Genomic DNA, 390 nt, shown 5'->3' with positions numbered 1-390 from the left:
AAAGGAGAGTGAATATTGGACTAGAACATTTATTAATGCAGGTTTAACTGTGTGCATGAACAAAAGCTCAATACGTACCTTTCAGGATCAAATCTTTGAATTATTTCAAATTTTGAACATTTATTTAATGTTATTTATTATTTCTTTCTTATTACTTCTTCAGTTTTGGCCTTATATCCACTCATACAACAGTAAAAATACATGGAGGCGATTTTTTCATTATTATTATCTACAATCTACCACTAATTTACTTACTAATTTATACTATAGTATAAATACACTAATAGCCCTAGCAAAATCATTCAAAATCCAGACTTGCCGGCTACAAAATGTCCACAAAAGCCAAATGTTATTCAAACCATATTTATTTTTGAAGCAACAGCAGGCAAA

This window comes from Morone saxatilis, unplaced genomic scaffold (assembly GCF_004916995.1).
Source record: "Morone saxatilis isolate NCDOM2014 unplaced genomic scaffold, NCSU_SB_2.0 Contig21, whole genome shotgun sequence".
Taxonomy (NCBI): domain Eukaryota; kingdom Metazoa; phylum Chordata; class Actinopteri; family Moronidae; genus Morone; species Morone saxatilis.
Note: the sequence above shows the minus strand (reverse complement) of the source record.